The 6,285-nt window shown below is 45.0% G+C and overlaps 1 long non-coding RNA gene across 1 annotated transcript in view; it reads right to left on the bottom strand.

Moving 5' to 3' along the window:
* Nucleotides 1-5,709: 5,709 nt before the first annotated feature.
* The window catches only part of LOC137349084 (uncharacterized), a 40,848-nt gene continuing 40,272 nt past the window's right edge, over nt 5,710-6,285 (bottom strand). The window contains exon 5 of the long non-coding RNA XR_010969238.1: nt 5,710-6,192. This is a non-coding gene — a long non-coding RNA (uncharacterized lncRNA). The remainder of the gene's footprint in view (nt 6,193-6,285) is intronic.

Below are 6,285 nucleotides of genomic sequence, written 5' to 3'. Positions count from 1 at the left end.
AAAAAGTGTGCACAATGCCAATTAACGTCTAGAATACGTACAATAAATATTGGTTCTATGCATTTTCATTTTTTATATTTGCATTTGAAACACTGCATTATCAAAACTTAGTTAACTTGAGTATAAGTTAGTCTCTCACCCCCTCAGGAATGAGAATTAAGTAAGTTAGATCCTGTGTTTTAGTTTATCTCATAATTCCTGGTGGACTTTGTCCACAAGACCCATTGATGTGGTCAATGACACTCACTTTCAATCATAATTTGGCAGCTTTCCAGATGTACTTCACACAACAGCTACAACACGACTTTCTACATTCACAATCCCATCATGGAATTCCCTGGTGGACTAATTTTTTTTGTCCTCTTTCAATAATCGGGTAGATCTAATTCTTGAAATTTTTTGTTTTTTTAAAGTTAAGACAAATCAACATGCTTACAACCAGGGCGGTCTGGGCAGGACACTACAGCTATTTTTCCCAGTCTGTACTTGCAATGTTAAAACAAATAAGTTCATAAATTATATTTTAAGCATGTGTTATGTATAAAATGAGACATTAGTGTTCCTTTAGAGGCTAATTTAACTCACATGACTGTTACTCAAATTATCCAGTAAATTTCATATCATTTTGGCAGCCAGTATAACTGAAATATGAATGGACCTTACAATCTACTGCTGGGTTTCCTTTGGGCAGAGAAGGCAGCCTCTAATTTGTGTTATTGAATTTCATACTCTAAAGTCATTTTAAATACAATTGCCTTAGAAATGTAATTCACAAAAATTTCTAGACTTACAACCAGTCTGGAAAAATAAGACCTGTGTTCCCACATTTAAAATGTTTTTTTTCATCCTAACAGTGAAAAGTTTGGTTTAAAAACGTCACACTTAAGTTTTAATACATAGTATGTATTTATATTGGGGTTTTCACATAAGCAGACATGACAAGTGGCACCAAGCCTGCCAAAGCTCAACAGTACAGTCCAGCTCGACCCGACCCGAGCCCGAATGCTGGACACAGAATGTCAACCTGACCCGACCCAAACCCGACACATGTTGTCGGGTTTGGTGAGGTTCGGGTCGGGTAGCTAGGCTTTACTCTGAACCTGTCTTTGGGGTTTTCAATGGCAGGTTGGTTGATATCCTTCCATCTACAGAAAGATGATGGACTCGCAGCAAACAATCCATTTAAGTGGGGTGTCTTCTCTTGGTTCATCTTTGCTGATGCTGTGAAGGCCAATCCTTGAGAGGCAGATTCTGCCACAAGTGCTGCAGGTGAAGCTGCCGAGTGACGCTGTGAGTTGTTGTTTTTGACATTGGCGTCTGTTGCGAAGCTGCTGCAGCAACTGGTCATCGTGGTCGTGCAAACTAGTCCACAGGATGTGTCACCATTTCCCTCTTTCATCAGCTAGTGACTCCGAGCTGTAATAGTCGACATTTGGGGCCTTCATGTCACACTTGAAAGCAACCTTGAAGCTGAGCTTTAGGCACCCACTGGTCGTCTGGCCCTGGCCATCTCACCATACAGAAGGGTTCCTTGGGTATGTGAGCGTCTTCCATCCGGCGGAAGTGTCTTATCATTCCCCGTGGAAGTGAATGTGCCTTATTCATACTACAGGAGACCACTTTGATCAGAGCTATGTGAGTGCTGGAGACGCTTTTGCAGTAGGTGAGAGTTGGCAGGATGCAGGCGAGGAATGGAGCCGCCAGGTGGGCGGGGAGGCTTCAAAAACACCTGGTGTAGGCCGCAAACCCTGAATAAGAACCTGCAGGTCCTGTGTTTGCAGCTCATATGAACATATGCATTTGGAGCAGGAGTAGGCCACTTGGCCCTTCGAACCATTCAGTAAGTTCATGGCTGAACTGATTACTCCACATTTCCACCTACCCCCAATAACCTTCCACCCCCTTGCTTATCAAGAATCCAGCTACCTCTGCCTTAAAAATATTCAAAGACTTTGCTTCCACTGCCTTTTGAGGAAGAGAATTCCAAAGGCTCACAACCCTCAGAGAAAAATATTCTCCTCATCTCTGTCTTAAATGGGCAACCCCTTTATTTTTAACCAGTGGCCCCTAGTTCTAGATTCTCCTACAAGGGGAAACATCCTTTCCACATCCACCCTGTCAAGACCCCTCAGGATCTTATAAGTTTCAGTCAAGTCGCCTCTTACTCTTCTAAATTCCAGTGGATACAAGCCTAGCCTGTCCAATCTTTCCTCATAATACAGCCCACTCATTTTAGGTATTAGTCTAGTAAACCTTTTCTGTACTGCCTCCAATGCATTTACATCCTTCTTAAATAAGGAGACCAGTACTGTACACAGTACTCCAGATGTGGTCTCATCAATGCCCTCTATAATTGATGCATAACCTCCCGTCTTTTGTATTCAATTCCCCTTGCGATGAACAATAACATTCTATTAGCTTTCCTAATTACGTGCTGTACCTGCATACTAACCTTTTGCGATTCATGCACTGGGACACCCAGATCCCTCTGCATCTCAGGGCTCTGCAATCTCTCACCATTTATATAATATGCTTCTTTTTTATTCTTCCTACCAAAGTGGACAATTTCAAACTTTCCCACGTTATACTCCATTTGCCAGGTCTTTGCCCACACACTTAACCAATCTATATCCTTTTGTAGCCCCCTTATGTCCTCTTCACAAGTTGCTTTCCTACCTATCTTTGTGCCATCAGCAAATTTAGCAACCATACCTTCGGTCCCTTCATCTAAGTCATTTATATAAATTGTAAAATGTTGACCCTGTGGCACACCACTCGTTATATCTTGCCAACCAGAAAATGTCCTCCAGGGCTTTTTCCCAGGGACAGGACCAGGTCAACGACCACCATCTTGGTGAGCAGGGAGCAGAGTGCATGTGCGGCCATCTTGGTGATGACACAGAGAGTGGGCGGGGCTTCAGGGTCCCAGTGACCAGGAGAGAAAATCATTAACTCATTGATTTGATTCTCACTCTGCACACAGGGGCTGGAGAATTGAACCCAGTTAGAGTAGAGGGAGGGGGGAAACTGGCAGTGGAGGAAAGAAATGGTGCAGATAGTGTGAAGGGTTTGGTTTTCAGCACAGAGGGGAAGGAGAGTGTGTGGGATGAGAATTTACAGCTGTTAGGGAACAAGAGAGGAAAAAATGTTCTATAGAAACTAGAATTGTCTGTTCTGAATTGCTATCCTGGACTGACTGTGATGACTTTTGTAAACTCCTTTACAGGATGTTAGAAGAGGACGAGTTCCAGACGGGAAACTCAAAGCAAACATCACATCAAGCTCTGACATTCACTGATTCATCAGGATCTGAATATTATCAGCCTTTGAACGTAGAAGCAGAAATGTTTGTCTGTTCCGGCTATGGGAAAAGATTTCAAATATCAGTGTGACTGGGAAAGCACTGAGACACACACAATCGAGTGAGAGTGTTCCAGTGCACTGACTGTGGAAAGAGCTTTAACCAGTTACACAGCCTGAAAAAATACCACACCATTCACAATGGGGAGAAACTGTACACGTGTTGTGTGCGCGGTCAAGGCTTCAACTGGTCGTCCAACCTGGAGAGATACAAGGACACCCACATCATGGAGAAATGGTGGGATCGTGGGGACAGTGGGAAAGGATACAATTACCCATACCAGATGGAAACTCATCGATACAGTCACACTGGGGAGGGGCCGTTCACCTGCTCTATGTGTGGGAAGGGATTCACTCAGTCATGCAGTCTCCATACTTAGCAACAAGTTCATACTGGAGAGAGGCTATTCACCTTGCTGATTGTGCAAAACGATTTCATGTTTTAACAAACCTCCTGTCACACCAGCAGGTTCACTCTGATAACAGACAGTTTAAATCTTCTGACTGCTAGAAAAGCTTTAAAAGTAAGAAGGATCTACGGAGTCACCAAAGCACTCACACCAGGGAGAGGCCGTTCACCTGCTTTGTGTGTGGGAAGGGATTCACTCAGCCATCCCACCTTCTGAGACACCAGTGAGTTCACACTGGGGAGAGGCTGTTCACCTGCACTGAGTGAGCCAAGATTCTCTCATTCCTCTGACCTACAGACACACCAGTGAATTCACAGAGTGACGAAATTGTTCACCTGCTCTGTGTAGGGGAAGGGATTCGCTCAGTTATCCAACCTCACAACACACCAACTTGTTCACACTGATCAGAGACCTTTTAAATGTCCTGACTGTGAGAAGAGCTTTCAAAGCAAATGGAATCTGCTGGCACACATGGAGTTACATCAAATCAACAAATGTGATTCTCAAAGATTTTTGGTTGAAGAATCCCTTTCAAATGGATTAATAATCACAGACCATCTCCCCGCCCCCCCCCCCCCCCACCTAAATTCTGCTATAAACTCCTTGTACATTTACATTTCTGAATGTAAAGCTCATCAGTGTCCTGTTAAAGGGACTTGCAGGAAAGTTTTCCAGGACTGTCCAATATCGTGAACATTGATGTGATTGGTGATGTGAAAAATTTTATCCTCCCTTCTGCTGAAAGGTAACCGGACAGGTTCAGCATCCTGCCTGTTGAATACTTCAGCACACAGCACCTCCCTGCTTCTTCTGGAGTGGGATTAGGCTCAGTGGCTCCTGTTGCGAGTTTCAGTACCCTACTCACTGCACAGTTGCTGAGTGTTTCAGGGTGTTTTCCTCCCTCTCTGCTGTTTTCCAGCCTGTGTGAGCTGGGATATCACTGACTCGCTGCCTGGTGTGCAGCATTCCTGCCATCGGGACACCACCAATAACTGGGACCAGAGCTTTAGTCTCGGTCCAGCTGCCGTACTCAGTGAATGAAGCTTGGCCTGATCATCATTCCAGGCCCCTGGACAAGGCTGATGTGCGGCTGCTTCCTAAGCTCCCCCAGCCCCAGCCCCAGCCCAGCAAATCCATTCCTGGTGTGTCTTGGGCCTCCTGCCTCCTCTCTCTGGATTCTCAGTCACTCTGCGGCTCCACTAATCCAGTTATGTGTTTGTTTCCAGAACTGCCTTGGACCCAGTGCTGGCCCAGTGTCTCACTGGAAACGCGTCCCATTCACATGACTCCACAGACCCCCTGGAAAGTCTGTACGGACCCCCAGGGGGCCACGGACCCTTTTGAGATGCACTGGTTTACAGGATTATTCTCCAGCATCAGTGACTTCCTGTCCCAGATCCAGACTTGCGCTGTTCATGTCCTGATGGAAGTTTATTTCGATGAGAATGGGTCTGAACAATGATAGAATGTGAAGTAAATCGATGCTAACAATAATCTGACAATAATAGTTTAAAATGTCTCTCAATGGACTCAGACCAGCCACTTCCCGGGTGCACAGAGTGGGAGCACTTTCCACCGTCTCCCACTATGTATCAGGGCAACTGCTTCTGGAGATCAGAGAGTCTGTCCCCGGAGAGAGGTCCAGTCAGTCTGTCCCCGGAGAGAGGTCCAGTCAGTCTGTCCCCGGAGAGAGGTCCAGACAGTCTGTTCCCGGAGAGAGGTCCAGACAGTCTGTTCCCGGAGGGAGTTCCAGTCAGTCTGTCCCCGGACAGAGGTCCAGACAGTCTGTTCCCGGAGGGAGTTCCAGTCAGTCTGTCCCTGGTCAGAGGCCCGGATGTTCTGTTTGCAGATAGAGGCCCGGACGTTCTGTCCACAGACCCAATCTGTGTTTAAAGTTTTATTAAATGCCTCCATTTCTAACTGTTTAATTGAAATGATCAAGTGTGTGAATTGATTTGATTCAGTGGGTGTCTTTAACCAGCACATTTATTAAAGGGACATTTCTGAGTCAATGAATTATTGACAATTAGTGAACGGTGAGCAGTTTTATTCACAAAGCTGTACCTAGAACTCCATGGTCTGTTCTCAGTGCCCTGATCCTCAGTCATTGCTTCAATCCACCAGTGTTCCTTTACATTCACTGTTCATGCTGCTCTTCCTCAAACACCACTCACCTCCTAATCGATCACTGTTTATAGGGAAGTAGATTATCCCCATCGTGCGGTGTCAAAGGTTTAAATTTAAAAGTAATTTCTGATAAGGGTCATGTGCAATTTTCCTGATAATTTTCTCTCTCTCTTACAGCTAACTTGGTGACCATTGTGATCCTGTCCTGAGGAAGCCACGGAGAGCAATGGAGAGAATCAGAGTGACCCAGAGAAAGTCCATCGTTTTACTCTTCACCACCTAGGGCAGTTTCATCCTGTTATGGACAATGTATGTTGTAAATTTTTTGTATGAACGAGTTACAAAGAATAATTATTTCTCAGCTTCCAACTTCAATGACCCAAAGTTC

The sequence above is a fragment of the Heterodontus francisci genome, chromosome 34 (assembly GCF_036365525.1).
Source record: "Heterodontus francisci isolate sHetFra1 chromosome 34, sHetFra1.hap1, whole genome shotgun sequence".
In the NCBI taxonomy this organism is placed as follows: domain Eukaryota; kingdom Metazoa; phylum Chordata; class Chondrichthyes; order Heterodontiformes; family Heterodontidae; genus Heterodontus; species Heterodontus francisci.
This window is presented reverse-complemented; position numbering and strand designations above follow the sequence as displayed.